This window comes from Monodelphis domestica, chromosome 7, assembly GCF_027887165.1.
Source record: "Monodelphis domestica isolate mMonDom1 chromosome 7, mMonDom1.pri, whole genome shotgun sequence".
Classification (NCBI taxonomy): Eukaryota; Metazoa; Chordata; class Mammalia; order Didelphimorphia; family Didelphidae; genus Monodelphis; species Monodelphis domestica.
Genome location: NC_077233.1, coordinates 190,354,754 through 190,370,861, shown reverse-complemented (window position 1 = coordinate 190,370,861; position 16,108 = coordinate 190,354,754). Strand labels below are relative to the sequence as shown.

General features: G+C 37.6%; 1 protein-coding gene across 6 annotated transcripts in view; it reads right to left on the bottom strand.

The window, feature by feature from the left end:
- LPAR1 (lysophosphatidic acid receptor 1) overlaps positions 1-16,108 on the bottom strand; it is a 131,954-nt gene that overhangs the window by 93,175 nt on the left and 22,671 nt on the right. The window contains exon 1 of one of the 6 annotated variants that reach the window (XM_001365884.4): positions 9,638-9,745. The exons of the other annotated variants lie outside the window; for them this stretch is intronic. The gene's annotated coding sequence lies outside the window, so the exon portion shown is untranslated. Of the gene's footprint in view, positions 1-9,637; positions 9,746-16,108 lie in introns of those variants that run through there. 6 annotated transcript variants of the gene reach the window in all.

Sequence of the window (16,108 nt, the reverse complement as noted above, 5' to 3'; positions counted from 1 at the left end):
GATTTGTCCGGGGTCACACAGCCAGTACATGTCGGAGGCAGGGCTTGCCCCCAGGTTTTCCTGACTGTATATTGACTATTTCCTAGCTGTGGGATCATTTCTTTTATTATTTCTATATACTTACAACAAATTTGAGAAAAGAATAATCTGCTGGTGTGTTATTTTGAGTGTACATTTCTTTGGTCTCAAAACCAAAAGGATAAGAAAATTGAATTTCATTATTGAAAAGCTATGTATAATCTCTTCCTCCTTAAAGGTAATGCTTCAATGAAGGCATAACAATGTCTTGTCACTGTCCAGAATAATGAGAAATCATTCTTTAGCAGAGGATTCCATCCCAGATCTGCCATGACTAAACACTGAAGAAAACACTGGGTCCATTCACAGAGACCCCAATACTTCTGGCTTCAAGGGACAGACTGGTTATAGAAAGTCACACAGAGCAGAGTGTTGCATTTCCCTAGGGAGCAAAGGTGAAGGGTCAGTAAGGAATGATGTGTGTGTAACAAGGGTATCAAGTGAAGTTCACTTTCACTGATCCAGATTGGATGAGCACTCTAAAACAAGCCAAAGGAAGAACTTTACCTTGTAACTAACTAGAGAGATAGGAGCCCCAAGCAAAGAAAAGTACCAAAAGCCCTCATTAGGCTTGAAGAATTGGTTCTAAGGATCTCCACAAATGGAAATCCACACATTCTTCTACCCTCAATGGTTCTGCCTTTTGCCTTTCCCCAATGGGTCAACAAACCCAAGGAAGAGAGAAACAAGGCAAGGGGGAAGGGAAGCTTACTTGCAGACATAGTATTGAATATCAACTAAACTGTAGATGTGGTTGACAAGATTGTTCTGTTTTGCTGAACTTTAATTTCCATTTTCTTTTTCAAATTTCATATTTAAAATAAGGGATTCCTTGCTTTGTAGAGAGGGAGAAAAGCACATATTTAAAACTAAATGTTGCATAAAAGCAAAACATATCAATAAGATTTCTTTTTTTAAAAACCTTTCCCTTCCATCTTAGAATCAATATTACGTATTAGTTATAAGGCAAATAGGCAGTAAGGGCTAGGCAATGGGGGTTAAGTGACTTGCCCAGGGTGACACAGCTAGGAAGTGTGTGAGGCCAGATTTGAACCTAGGACCTCTCCTCTCTAGGCCTGGCTCTCTACTAAGTCACCTAGCTGCCCCCAATAAAATTGTTTTTTTAAAGGAAAAAACAAACAAAAAAAATCAGTCATAGCCATATTTACTCTTCACTTTTTTTTATTGTCCTTTTCTTGACCCAGGAGACATTTGTAACTATCCATATTTACCCATCTTCTTTTTCTTTTCCTTTCTTCTTATCAAGAAAGAAAGTAGTAGAAAGGGCAGTTAATTGGTTCAGTGGATATAGAGCCAGGCCTAGAGAGGAGAGATCCTGGGTTCAAATCTAGCCTCAACTACTTCCTAACTATGTAACCAAGGGCAAGTCACTTAATTCTAATTGAATAGTCCTTACTCTTCTTTGGAACCAATATTTAATATTGATTCTAAGAGGGAAGGGAAGAATTTTTTTTTAAAAAGAGAGAGAGAAAGAAGTAAAAAAGTGTAGAAGGATGCAATAACCTCCATGGACTAGACAAAGGAATAATCAAGGTATAAAAGAAAAAACAGTGGGCTAGGCTCCAGAGAGCTGGGTTTTCATTCTGACTCTCCCACTAACTACCTCTAATTTGGAGCAAGATAATTAATCCAGGCTTCAGTTTTCTCCTGGGCTGAAAGGAAAAGGCCAAGATTTACAGTCATTACCACTAATTCCAATACCTTATGTAGTTTGGCAGAGAATAAGTTACACATTATCCATGCATATCAGGCACCAAAGTATCTGTGTTGTGCAAATTATAAATACTGTCATCAAGGTCAGTTTATACGGCCACCATGAATATTTTTAAAATATTAGTTAATAACCTTTGCATCAGAATTTAAACTCCATCTCCATTTTCTGAGCATTTTCACAGCCTTGGAATACTTTTTTCTCCTCTTCCCTGCTAAAATCCTATCCTCTATGAGGAGTCTTTCTCAGTCCTCCTTAATCTCAGTGTTTCCCCTCAAAATGAATAGAGTGCTGGGCCTGGGCTCAGGAAAACTTCTGAGTTCAAATCTAGCCTCACACATACAGCTGTGTGATTGGGGAGGGGACAAGTCAATTAATCCCATTTGCCTCAGTAATCTAGTTTTGCCTCAGTTTACTCAACTGTAAAATGAGCTGGAGAAGGAAATGGCAAGCCATTCCATTATCTTTGCCAAGAAAACCCCAAATGGGACACATGTAGAACCTGGTGTAATTGCTCGTTGACTTTGGGAGGGGGTAGGGGGAGGAGAGGGAGGGAAAGAATATGATTCTTGTAGCCAAGGAATAATGTTCTAGATTGACTAAATAAAGCATAAAAAAAAAAGAAAACCCCAAGTGGGGGCATAAAAAGTTGGACACAACAGAAAACAACTGAACAAAGACATATATTTCGTTTGTACATAATTGTTTCTATACTGTCTTCCCTATTAGACTGTGAACTCCCTCAGAGCAAGATCTGTTTTCTGCCTTTCTCTGACTACCCAAATAGAGATGGCAAACCTTTTAGAGACTGAATGCCCAAACTGCACCCCTCACATTGCCTGTGAGCTCCCTCCCTTACCCTAGACAGGGGAGGGAGGGAGGGCTTCCATTGGGCTGCTGGGCAGAGAGGCAGCCATGTGATAAATGTCCTCAGACACCTGTGGAGAGGGGGAGGGGAGCAGCCCCCTCTGACATAGACCTAGCACTTAGCACAGTGTCTAGCACATAGTAGGTACTTAATAAATGTTCACTGACTGAATGACAGAAGGGGCTTCTGTAACTCTTTTTAACTCTCACCTTCTGTCTTAGAACCAATACAAAGGCAAAAGAGTGGTGAGGGCTAGACAATTGGGGTTAAAGGATTTGCCTAGGGTTACACAGCTAGAGAGTGTCTAAGGTAAGATTTGAGCCCAGGTCTTCCCAGCTCCAGGACTGCTTCTGCAATTTATTAAAATCTACTAAGATGGGCAGGGGTTGGGAGGAAAAGGAAGCCTCAAATACTTAATAATTCTGGTTTATATCACTTCCCAGTTAACATAAAAAACCAAATTGATTTCTGTATGAGAAGGGGGGAGAGAGGGACCCAGGTGACAAGAGAATTGGAATCTCTAGCACCACATCCGATAAAAAGAGGCCTAAAAAATATAAGTAAGATCCAATACAAGGAAAAGGGTTATTTCATATAAACATCGCCTTGCATCTCAGAAGTAGGGAGTTAAACCTGTAGAAAGGAAGGGGGGGAGGTTGTCCTTTATATGAACCAAAGAAAGTAATGGGCTTTCCAGTTTAGAGTCTAGTTTTTCAATTGGCTTAGAATTCTGTTTCCATAATCCTGGTTCCATTTTTTTTTTCTTGCTTAGTTAATTAAATGATTTTCTAATATTTATGAGAATTACAACATTGGAAAGAAATTGAGGAGGCATCAATGTGTTCTTCTCATCTTCCTCCCCTATCAACCACTTTCTCATCTCCAAAGAGGAAATGAGTTCTGGACTTGTCCTTCCATTGGTACCAGGAACTCCAGGCTAAGGAAACTCCCTTTACTAATACAAGTTGTGACTCTCTAAAACTATAAAGAGGAGAGATGCCTGGGCACTAAAACTGTAATTAACTTGCCCAGCGCACACAGCTAGTATGTGTCAGAGGTGGACCTTATGCCCAGCCCAGGTCTTCTGGGTTTTGAGAATAGTTCTCTATCCACTGTGAAATGTTGCTTCTTTTGTGGTTTCTCACTTACTCAGAAGAAATAAATAATAATGCAAGCTTCCCCTGAAGAAGCCTTCAGTCAAGAGATATAGGAGGCTACTAATACCTTCTGGTCCTTAACAGGAGGTTTTGTTTTTATCTTCAACAATTTACATGAACTCCTTTAGGCAAAAACACACCCATATGACACTTTTTATGTGTATGCATGTGTCAGATTCTCTCCTTCAATATGCCTAGTGGAGAGAAAACCATAATCAGTCTTGCCAAATTTATGAAATTTTAAGTTATATGTCTTCTTCTGAGTGGAGGTCATGATTGTTTCAGTTAGTGATCATCTAAAACCTCAGAGCTCTAGCAAAGATAGAAAAATGAAAAGCTATTAAAGTGTTAAGGGGGCAGAGGTAGGTGCTAAAGTGGATAGAGCACCTGATTTCTAATCCCACCTCACATACTTAGTTATGTGGCTCTGGGGAAGTCACTTAACCCTCACAGATTCTTCATCTGTAAAATAAGAAAAATTGCAATCACAATAAGAAAATGACAATCCACTCCAGTATCTTTTCCAAGAAACCCCCAAATAGGGTCATGAAGGGTCATATATGACTGAAAATGATTGAACAATAAGAACATTGGAGAGTTAAGCCTTTCTAATGCTATATAAATCAAATAGAAAATCTGGTCTTCAGGGCTGAAATGTAATGGGCAAAAGGACACAACAACAAAATACAGGACAGAGTCCATCATTTCAGAGTCATGAGAGTAAATATATAGTAAACACATTTTTTTAACCCTTACCTTTTGTCTCAGTATCAATACTAAGTATTAGTTTCAAGGAAGAAGAGAGTAAAGGGCTAGGAAATGGGGGTTAAGTGATTTGCCCAGGATCATACAGCTAGGACATAGCTAAGCCCAAATTTGAACCCGCCTCTTATCTCCAAGTCTGGTGCTCTATCCACTGAGCAACCTAGCTGCCCCTATAGTAAACACTTGATATATATTTCATCTATGAAGATAAGATTTAAGATATCTCTAATATCTTAAAACTTTAAAATTCATGTAAGATTTCACATCAGTAAAAAAAAACTCTAATAAACAAATGAACCAAACAAATTACACAACTTTTAATTTTTAAAAAGCATTAAAAAAAACACATTCCAGTAGGTGAAAAAAAAATCATTTGTTAGAGAGGATTTTCACAAATCAGAACAGGATTAGCAGTGCCCATAATTAAATTTAGTTTAAACTTCAAGATACTGTTACAAATTATTCTTGTTTCTGACATGTTTTGTCCTTAGAGGAGACAGGAAAAAGGTGTCTCAGACAAAGTCACAAGAATTAGAAGGCACATTGCCAAAAATCAACTAGGTCTCACTGAAAGGAGAAGTCTGGTCCACAAATAAAAAAGAACATAGCAGTATCAAGCTTAAAAAAAAAAGTTGCTGCATTACAAATACAAATAAGACTAAGACATTTTAGGAAGATCCAATATATCTACTTCAATGTGATGTGGCACAAATCACTTCTCATTGCATTAAATATGGAAATGTGACAAAGTACCATATTCTTTAATGATTAAATGTTAAGATTGTGGAATTTCCTCTGCCTACCAATGAGACTAATCTCTTCCAGATGTTGTTTGGCCACAATTCACTATTCAAAAATATGAAAGCTTCATTTATTTTCAAAGCTCAACAGAGAAATAAAAAAAGCTTACTTCATAGTCTCATTTTTAAATGAAAGGCCCTTTGGCATCAACTCCCTCATTTTACATAAAAGGGAATGAAGGCCAGAAAGGTTAAGGGATTTTCTCCAGATCACACAGCTAGTTAAGAGTCAGGACCAGAATGTAGGTCCCTGACAACTCTCTGTCCAGAGCTCTTCTCACCACAATATATCTAAAGGTTACTGTTTAATCTAGAGTAAAGAATTTTTAAAAGAGCTTATAAGATCAGCCTATCATTGATGTCCATAAAACCAAAACTCTTTTAAAAATATATCTCTTCCCAGTATTCTCTGATGCACCTAATTCACCGAAATAAGAAAAATGGGGCATTTCATTTCCTCTATTATCTTAAAAACATATAGTTTCTCTTCTAAGTATTTACGGTTCAGTGATATCTTTCTTAAATAAAAAAATAAATAAAGAGGCTAAAATACTTTTGACTCAGATATTCCACTGCTGAGCAAGTCAGTTACTAAGGTAATTTACACACATACACACACACACACACACACACACACACACTATACCAAAATATTTTTACAAGCACTTTTGGTAGCAAAACCTGGAGATAAAGTTCATTAATTGGGAAACAGCCAAACAATTGTGGTTTGCCGTGGCAATAGAAAATTACAGTGCTGTAAGAAAGGGGAAACACAAAGAAGCAAAAGATGTAATATAAACTGATACACAGTGAAGTAAGTAGAGCCAGGAAGTCAAACTATCCAGTGACTTAATAAGTAAATGGCAAGGAAAAACATCAAAACTGAATGCTGTACTGTGAGAATGACCAACTTTGGCCCCCAGATGGAAATAACCTTCCCTTTGCTGCTTCACAGGTGGGGAGATATGGAAATGTAACTGCATATAATATCATACTTCTTTGTTGGTTGGTCTTTCTAAATTTTTCCCTTTTTTATGTTATAAGGGGTGGGGGCTAGGGAGAGGAAGAATCACTGCGAAATATAAGTGAATGAAAAAACAAGATATCAGTGACAATTCACTTTTTTAAAACAGCAAGGCTAGAGGGAAATTACAAGAAAAAATATCCGAAAGAATGTTTTGTTTGGCTAATATATAGGCTCTGCCTCGCTAGTTTGAACAAAAATATGAAGACAAGTCCATAGGATTCACTTAGCCATAGGAAATCTCATTTCTAGAGGATTCACAAATATTCTCTTACACAGCTTCAAGATCTATCAACTTTTAAACTATCTCCTTCACCTATATAATATTCTTATCAGTAAGACATTTTTCAACCTCCATTCAGTACTGTGATTCCAAAATCCAGCAGTAAACTGCTTCTCAGTTTACATGGTCTGTGACATTATAGTTTCATTTCTTGGTAAATGAGTTACTTTTAAGGCAAGTGATCTGGAGAAAATCTGATCTATAACAGTCAACCATGCTATATTAATGTAAACAGGTAACCAGGATAGAGATAAAGGATGGAGAGAAAAGAGAAATTGCCTGGGAAAATCAAGGAGAGTCATAATTTGATCCAGATTTGAGGAGCATAACAGACAGCAAAAAGGGAATATTAATCAGAATGAGATGTTAAAAGAGGTTTATTACTGAGGGTGAGCCATTTAGGGGATTTTTTTTCTAAGAAAAGACAAAGAGCCCAAAGAAGGGAAATTTGCTAACAGGGTGCTGGGCAGAATTCAGAAAAGGAAAGAACTACTATATAGGGGTTATGATTCATACAGTCAGTCACTTAATAAGCAGTGTGCTGGGCTTTGGGAATACAAGGACAGAATTCCTCAAGGAGCCTCCATTCTACTAAAGAGGGCAGAGACAGAGAAAATACCAAACAATTTCAGGTGTAGAACACTAACTCCTGGAGGGAAACAGGAAAGGCTGGTTGGAAGAGAGGTGGCAGGCAAATTAGGCAAATTCTAGTTGAATTCAAGAAATTTTACCTGGGAGAAAAAAAAGAACTTAGAAAAACAGAATAGAGTATCCCCTGGGGACACTGAGGAGAGTGAAATAACCAGCATTCCATCTGAAAAAACAAGCAATTGTTTGAGTTTCTTCATTGTGTTAAGCCCAAGTAAGCTTATTTTAAAGAAAGGGCTTTTGAACTGTTTTTTTTTTTAATATTTTGATCATTTCAGTATAATTGGTTTCCTTGGTAATTCTATATTTTTAATCTATTTAAAAACTCTGAAAAGATATCCAGAAGCCTCACCAAACTGTCATCACACACACGCACGCACAAAAGATTAAGAATTAAACAATAACTATATCTAATTTGTGTGATACTTCCTTTGCACCCCCAAAAAAGCAGAAACGAGAAACAGGGACAGACTCCAGACACCAAGAGAGATGCAGAGCTCTGCTGGAGAAGTCCACAGAGAAAGAGGCACAAGAGAAGCAACAAGGATACCATAGCCATAAGGTCATGCTATACTACAGATTTTATCATGAAACATACTTTGTGTTTTGCAGCCTACAAACCGGGCTTATTCTTCAAAAGTCACTAAATAATCATATTCTCTCTAGTGTCTCAATCATTTGTTGGTAAAAAAAATTACTTGAAAGAGTTGATAGGACCAGCTAGGTGGCTTGGCAGATTGAGAGAGACAAGAGGTCCTGGGTTAAAATCTGACCTCAGATACTTCCTACCTCTGTAATCCAGGGCAAATTATTTAACCTCAGGTGCTTAGTCCTCACCACTCTTCTGCCTCGGTTCCAATACTTAGTATCAGTTCTAAGGCAGAAGATAAGGTTTTAAAAAGAAAAAAAAAAGTTGATGTTTCTTGATAAGCAAGGGAGTGGCTCAGGAGAATCAATGTAGAACCAGTCTTGAAACCAGGAAGACCATAGATTCAAATTCCACCTCTGGTAAATAGTGGCTTTATGGTCCTAGATAAGACACAAAATCTTTCAGCTCCAAAGGCACTAACTTGCAGAAAAAAGTGCCAGTCTGCATTAGTAGAGGGAGTTTTCCCCTTCAAGAATATCCTGTACTAATGAAATCACAGGTCCAATCCCCTTCAATATCCCTTTCCTCAGTGCCAGGCACAAAGTAACTGCATACTCAGAAAATCAGGAAGCCAATTAGGATAAAAGAAATTTCATGAAAGGGTTAACAAATATTTTGTACACATTATTATATGACTCTAGAGTATGCAATCATATGTAACCTACCAAAGGAAATCAAATCACTCATTGTTTGGGTAACTAATTCTAAGGTAATCCATCAACTCATCAACAGGAAATTGAAATTGGAAACTCCCTTAACTAAAGAAGATGTAATCCATAGGCTAATTTATTAGGTAAATCTTGGAAAATTGTTGGAGACACATAAAACTCAAGTGACTTGCCCAGAATTAGAATTACATAGCTAATTAAGGTTGGGAAAACCCAAGTTTTCCTGACTCATGCTCAATGCTCTTTCTAGTATACCCTACTTCCCTTTATTCTAAGGTAGACATTATTTTTTTTTATTTAAATGCATTTGCTTATTACACTAAAATATCCAATTAACTCCTTTCCCCCTCTCTCCCATTAGAAGAGGCATCATTTGACAAAAAAGATATATATGTATATAAAATTGTCTTATTTATTTCTATTTATTAGTTCTTTCTATGGAGACAGGCATACACATCATTCTTTTGAGCAATATTTTGGTTGCTATGAATAACTTCTCTTGGTTCTATTTGTCTTACTCTTCATAATTTCATATAAGTCTTTCCAAAATTAACCTGTTCATAATTTCTTACAGTGCAGTAGCATTCCATCACAATCATACGACACAACTTATTTAGTCATTTCCTAACTGATGGTCATCCCTTTCATTTCCAGTTCTCTGCCACCAAAGAGAGCTGCTACAAATATTTTAGAACATAACAGTTCTTTTCCTTTTTTCCTGATAACCTAAGGAAATAAACCTAATAGTGGTATTGTTGGGTGAAAAAAGTATTTATAGTTTATAATTCTTTGAGCATAATTCCAGATTGCTCTCCAAAATGTTTAGATCAGTTCACAGTTCTACCAACAATATATTAGTGTCCTCATTTTTCCACATATCCTCCAACATTTGTCATTTTGTTCTTTTATCATTTTAGTCAATATGACATTAATTTTTAAAATAACTTTTAAGTACCAACACTTACTGTCTCCTTTATGTTCCAGGAAAATTATTTATAAAGCAAAGTTTGATAGCTTTGGTCTCACTTGTCCATTAATTTGTATAATATCAGAAATGGGCTCTCAAGAAAAAAAAATCCTGCAATAGAAAATATTGAGGGGAATCATGTTTTAACAATGACTTTGAAGCCATACCCCCCCAAAAATACAAAATATGTACCTTATGGAAATTTGAGGGGAAATTCTAACTAGAATGTGCAAAATGTTAACATTAATAAGAACTTTGTTTTTACCACTTCAGAAACAAATACTAAAAGTTAAGGGTATGACTGGTTGAATTATTCTTATAAATATCCACAAAACTGAATTTTACATTATTTCTATGATGCAACTGACAAGAGTAAGTAAAACATCCTAAAGGATGGAAACTCTTGGAGGAAAATCTGGCTCCTTTGGTTTTAAAATGCATCTTAAATAAGATAAATTTGAACAGCTTCAATTTAGGAGGGTGGGGAAAGTATTTAGAAGAAATGCCTGAAATTTTATTTTAAAAGATGCCTAGCCTGACAATTCAAGGTATTATTAGTAAGAGCTCTGGATGAAGAAGAAATGAGGTGCCCCCAGCAGACAGAGCCTAGATAGAAGCTAGCTGTGTGATCTTGTGGAAGTCACTTACCCCCAGTTGCCTAGCCCTTGCTACTCTTTTGTCTACCTACCTACAGAAGGTAATGGTTTATTTTTAACTCTGCAACTTTATTGGATCTCCAAAATACTATTTTTTTAAACCCTTACCTTTCATCTTAGAATCAATACTGTGTATTGGTTCCAAGGCAGAAGAGTGGTAAGGCCTAGGCAATGGGGGTTAAGTGACTTGCCCAGGGTCACACAGCTGGGAAGTGTCTGAGGACGGATTTGAGCCTAGGACCTCCCATCTCTAAGCCTGACTCTCAATCCACTTAGCTACCTAACTGGCTCCAAAATACTATCTTTTAAAAAAAAAGTTTAAAGTGAAAAATAAAAATCAGACACCTTGATCTTTCATTTTATACCACCACCCCGCCAAATTGGCAAAGATGACAAAAGATGGGGAGGGAGTGATTTGGAGGGGTTGGAGGAAAATAAGCACACTCTTGCATTGTTAGAAAAGCTCTACATTTTATATTATTTGTAGAGCAGTAAATCAAACTAACTCTCTTAGAAAGAAATTTGAAATTATTCCAATGAAGTGAATGAACCATTCATGCCCTCTGACCCAGAGATTCTCCTACTAGGCATACCCAGTTATATCCCTTCCATATCTTGTGGGCTAGGAGCAACTCGGGAAATTTTGCATGAAAAATTTTGGCCTCCCTTTGTACCAGGGAAGAAATCTGAATATTTTCCTTTTTCTTTTAAGGGGTATTTACAGTACCTTACTGTAAATTTTGGGGGAAGTATGCATTTCTGAACCTTTAATTTTTTTTCTGTTCATCATCTAGCCTTTGCATATTGTCTGTGGCCTCCACAAAACTCCCATTTAATTTCTTATGTTAACCCATGACATAGCAAATCTCCAATGGGGGAAGTTGGTGATGTGGAAGGAATAGCTATACTTCAAGGATACCACTGATTAGATGAAAGACCCCTATATGTCAAAAGGTTTATACCACTTTTGTGGTACCAAATTGTAAGTCAAGTATAAGTGAGTTAATTGGGGAATGACTAAACAAATACCCGACAATGTAGAAATGTTATTTCATGACTGGAATATTACTTTGCTATAGAAAAACTAGAGGAAATAACAAAAATGATGAACGCTGACAATCATGGAAAGTTATTAACTGATAGAGTGAAGTAAAGATAGTTAAGAGAAAATATACACAATGAATATAACAATATTATGGGGAAAAGTAAATGTTCCAAGATTACAAAAAATAAGCACAGCCCCAAAGAAAAGAAGGAGATGTCTCCACCCTTTAGAGTAGTGGGAAGTCCATGAATGTGGAGTATTGCACATGTCTTCAAACTTTTTTTCAGTTTATTGATCAATTTTGAAAATTTTTCTTTTAGAAAACTCTATTGCTTACACTAATCCAAAATCTGCCTCCTTGTAATTTCCATCTATTAGTCCTAGTTCTGCCTACAAGAGCTCTGCAGGATAAATCTAATCCTTCTATACCCCTTTTAATTCCAGAGGAGGGCTAGCAAGAAGTGAAACCAATAGGACTATCGTGTCCTGTTCCGGTCACTGATTCTATTCATTCAATTGAAGGTGGCACCTACTATGTGCCAGACAGTAAGCTGAACTCTAAGGATAAAACAAAATACAGTCCTGTCTTCAATGAGTTTACAGTCCAACAAGGGAGACAACATGCAAACAGATACATCCAGGATAAATAGGAAATAATAAACTGAGGGAAGGCACTGAAATTAAGAGGGGTTGGGGAAGGTTTCCTGTAGAAACTGGGATTTTAGATGGGGTTTAAAGGAAGCCAGAAAGATCAATGGTCAGAACAAAGTAGGGAGAGCAATTCAGGCATGAGAAACAGCCAGAAAGACTGCCCAGAGGTGAGAGACAGTATGTTGGTGGATCAGCCAGGAGGCTAGTGACACTGGATTGAAAAGCACCAGTTGGGGTGTAAGGTGGGAGAAGACTGAAAAGATGGGGAAAGAGAGATCATAAAGGATGTTACAAATGCACAAAATCCCACAGATATTTTTTCACACAAACTGCTATCTAGTCAGGACAGCACAGTGGATAGGTCAGAAGGACTTAAGGTCAGAATTCAAATCTAGCCTCAGATACATACTACCTAGATGACCCTATGAAAGTCACTTAAGTGCTGTCTGCCTCAATTTCCTCATCTGTAAAATGGGGATAATTATAACACCTCTACCCCAGGGTTGTTGTGTTAACTGAGATCATATTTGTAAAATAATTTTTAAAGCACTATATGAATGCTAGCTATTAAAAGAATAATAAAAATTGTTATCATTACTACTATTGCTACTACTTTTTCATCAAGTAAGCTTTTTAAATAAGGTGATATTTGGGTAGTTTATAACTTGATATTATGAGGTCTTATCCAAAAGATGAAGTTATATTCATTATCTAGAAGTTACTTTCTGATTTACAGTTTTGTAACACTCAACCGAGCCCCAAACCTTAACCCTCAATTCAGAATGTGCCAGTCTAAAAGGAATGACTTGCAGAAGCAGATACTTAAGTTTACTCAGGAAATGAGTACTTGTACACTAAGGCACAATCACTCAAAGCAAAATAGTTAAGCAATTATGATCCCAAAGGTGATAAAGATTTCCTTCCTCTTCTCAGAACCTGCTCTGGCCAAAAATTAAAATAAATTGCCATATTTTGAACTGAAATTAACCTAGAGACAAGATCGCAAAACAAAACAACTCACAACTGCAGTGGGCTTCTCTAGGAGCTCCTTCCTGGACAGGGAGGGAGCTGGGCCATTACAGAGAAAGGAGCTGGAGGCTAAAACATGACCAACTTCCCCTACAAGCCTATAAAAACAATAAATGCATTCAAGTTTATTCTAAGCCTGGTCTCCCGGTGAGAGCAGAGTAACCAAATTACAGCAATCTTGCAATTACTCCTGCTAATAGGCAAGCAGGCATTCATCAAATGCTTGCTGTTTGACTGGCAGATTCTTTCAGACTGCTCATAGGTGTGAGAGAACTCCTCCAGAGGACCCTGGGGCCAGGGGGGGGGGGGGAATTTCTAAAAGAAAATATGCATTTATAAGAAAGAAACTAATTTATGGAAAAGTCAGGTTTTATGATAACAGATTTTCTAAAGTCATCATTGAGGAGGATCTGGGGGACAGGGCAGAAATCAATCAATCAATCAATCAATAAACATTTATTAAGTGTTTAATATAGGCTTAGCCCTGTGCCTTATAAGGGCTGGAGAAAAGAAGAGGTGAGGAAAGGACAGGGAAGGGAAGGAGAGGGAAGAGGAGAGAAGTAGGAGAAGAATGGAAAAACCATCTCTACCCTCAAGAACATCATATTCTAATGGGTAGACAGCATATGCATAAATAGGTACACAGGGGGCAGCTGGGTGGCTCAGTGGATTGAGAGCCAGACCTAGAGGTGGGAGGTCCTAGATTCAAATCTGGTCTCAGACTGTGTGACCCTGGGCAAGTCACTTAACCCTCATTGCCTAGCCCTTACTGCTCTTCTGCCTTAGAACCAAGACATAGTATTAAGTCTAAGATGGAAGGTAAGGTTTTTTACTAAATAAATAGGTACACAGAAGATACATTGAGTGGATAGAGGTGATCTCAATTGGGAAGGCATTATAACAAACAGCTGGAAAAACTTCTCCCAAAAGTGGAATTCAAGTTGAGTCTTGAAGGAAGTCAGACCTAGTGTAAGTCCAACCTTATATGGATGAAAGCTGAATCTTGAAGGAAATCAGATATAGTATGAGTCCACCCTCATACAGATGACAGCTAGTTAAAATGAACATTCAAGAGGCAATCCTGAAGGGGAAAAAAGGTATGAATAGGCAACTTGCAGGCGAAAGTGTGTCTCCAGAAGAGAGGAAGGGAGATGTGTGTTAAAAAAAAATAATAGCAGAAGAGACACCGCAATCAGGCAACCAGTCCCTTTCCCTTGAAAAGGAAGATGCTTCACATATGAACATCTCAGGCACCATTCATATTCTCACCATTTATCCCTCAACCATTGCCTATCTCTGTGGTGCTGGCAACATTTTTGGCTCACCCTAAATTTAGGCCCTTGGAAAGAAAATCTTCCCATTTTTTCCACAGGGATGGAATTGTAGAAAAAAGTACTCGTGTGCGTATCCTAGCACAGTAAATCCTATACCCACTGGTTTATTTCTCCTCACAGCAGATAAGTCTATAACAGAGAGAAGGCCATGGCCCTAAACCAGCTGAATATACAAGAAACTCAACCAAATGTTGCCTCCTTTTTCCCATGGGCAAAATTTCTTACTTCTGGTGGGCAACAAGAGTAAATATGAGACCCCAAACAAATCATTTAACTCTTCTAGGACTTAGTTTCTAACTTTGTAAAAGGAACAAGGTCTTTTGCATCTCTGCAGCTAGGATCCTATGAATGTAGAGAAGATTCTGCTGCTTTAGGGAATTCCTCGTTCAGTAACGGGACCATGGACTTTCTCTGCTACAAGAAGGTATAGAGAGGGCTTCCTCAAGGGGAATATTTAACTTGGTCATGTTTCCTGCTTGGTTAATGCACTTTAAATATATGGGAAGGTTCCAATAAGCAGAGGAGGGGTTTCCTTTATACTTGCTTCTTTCTACCTCTCCTCAGATGGCTTGAATTGCCAATTCTCTCTCACCATGCTGACTACTCTCCTCTGGATACACTCCAGTTTGTAAATTTTATTCCTAAACTGTAGTGCTCAAAATTGAACACAATAATCTAGATGTAATCTGACTAGGGCAGAAAAATATCATCTCCTATCTGGATATTATGCTTCTAACAGCCTAAGATTCCACTGTCTTTAAAAAATACCAGGACTAGCACAGTGAGTACTAATGACTCAGTATCCATTCCCAAGTTCTCTGATTAATAGAAGATTATCTGCCAAACCTTGAGTCCACAGATAACTGCAGTTAGGCAAAATCTCTCACAAATAACCTGTATCAACCATTTCAACTAGCCATGTTGTGAGATGGGACCAAGGACTTTGGAAATACATTTATATTATTCAAACATTTTCCTCCATGCCTCTAATGAGGGGGCAACTCATTGCATCCTGTTTCAATCTATTGTACCTTTGGATAGTTCTAATTTGAGGAATTTTTCTATTTCTTCTCCCACATGATAGTCTCCCACATTTCCCACACTGAAGTTCCTGTTCTCATTATCTATCTAAACTTCTACATTTAAAGAAAAAAGTGCCCATTTTTAATCTTTCAAGAGTTTTGGCAGCCCCAAAAGTCCATTCCCAAATTATGATTTCATCTAGACCACTTCCAACTAGGCATTGACATCAGGACTGATGGAGTCAGTGTAAATGAGATACTGACTAGCCTTTGCATTCCTCATTGTGCACATATTCATCTCTCTTGAAAACAATACTGTGTCCCATCGGGACAGTGGTAAAAGACTTGACAGTATGTCCAAGGTTATTTTGCCATAACAAGTCTGACATTTGGGTCACATCTCAGCTCATTAAAAGCTTGCAAATTTTCAGAGGTGACATGACAAAGAGCATTATTTAACTAAGAGGGTTGGGCCCAGTGTTCAGAACAAGACCAGCATTCAGGAACTGTGAGTTCTGTGAGTTTTGCCTCTGACCAGAACCTTGGGTCATAATGTCCTTCTGATCAGATTTGGGGCATTATGTCTATTTCTTCTTCTGAAAAGCATGAATACCAACCTAATCCATGGAAACAATGTGTTAATTCACAAACGATGCATTTTGGTTCTTCTAAAATATACAGCATGGAGAGGGAGGAGGGAAGGAAAGATGGGAGACAAGTTCAATCATATAA